Genomic DNA, 704 nt, shown 5'->3' on the forward strand with positions numbered 1-704 from the left:
GCCGGACGACGGCGGCGACGCGCCCGACGACGGCGGCGACGCGCCCGGCGACGGCGGCGACGCGCCCGGCGACGGCGGCGACGCGCCGCCGCCGCCGCCGGACGCGCCCGCGGCGCCGCGCGACGCCGCGCCCGAGGCCGCCGCGGACTTCCAGCCCGTCGTCGGCCGGCGCCGGGGCCGCCGCGCGCCCGAGCCCGCGGCGGCGCCGCCCGCGCCGCCGCCGGAGCCGGAGCCGGCGCCCGCGCCGCCCGCGCCGAGCCCCGCGCCGGAGCCCAAGGCGGCGCCGCCCAAGGGCGGCGCCGTCGTCGTCGTCGCGCCCGTGGGGGCCGCCTTCGTCTCCCGCGCGCCGGCCGAGCGCCGCGTCGCCGCGGCCGAGCCCGACGCCTTCGTGCCGCCGGAGTGCTTCTGCCCCATCAGCATGGCCCTCATGCAGGAGCCCTACCTCGCGACGGACGGCCACACCTACGAGCGCGAGTGCATCGCCGCGTGGCTCGAGAACCACGACACGTCCCCCCTGACCAACGACCAGCTCCCCTCGAAGATGATCATACCCAACCACGCGCTCCGCTCCCTCATCATGACGCGCTTCCAGCACCGCGAGCACCCGCCGGACCTCTTCTAGGGAGCGCCGCGCCCGCGTAAGCCTCCTTTTCTTGGCTTGCGCTTGAAAAGCCCGCGTCCGACGGGAACCACAGCACATTTTT

Source organism: Aureococcus anophagefferens (genome assembly GCF_000186865.1).
Source record: "Aureococcus anophagefferens unplaced genomic scaffold AURANscaffold_4, whole genome shotgun sequence".
Lineage (NCBI taxonomy): Eukaryota > Pelagophyceae > Pelagomonadales > Pelagomonadaceae > Aureococcus > Aureococcus anophagefferens.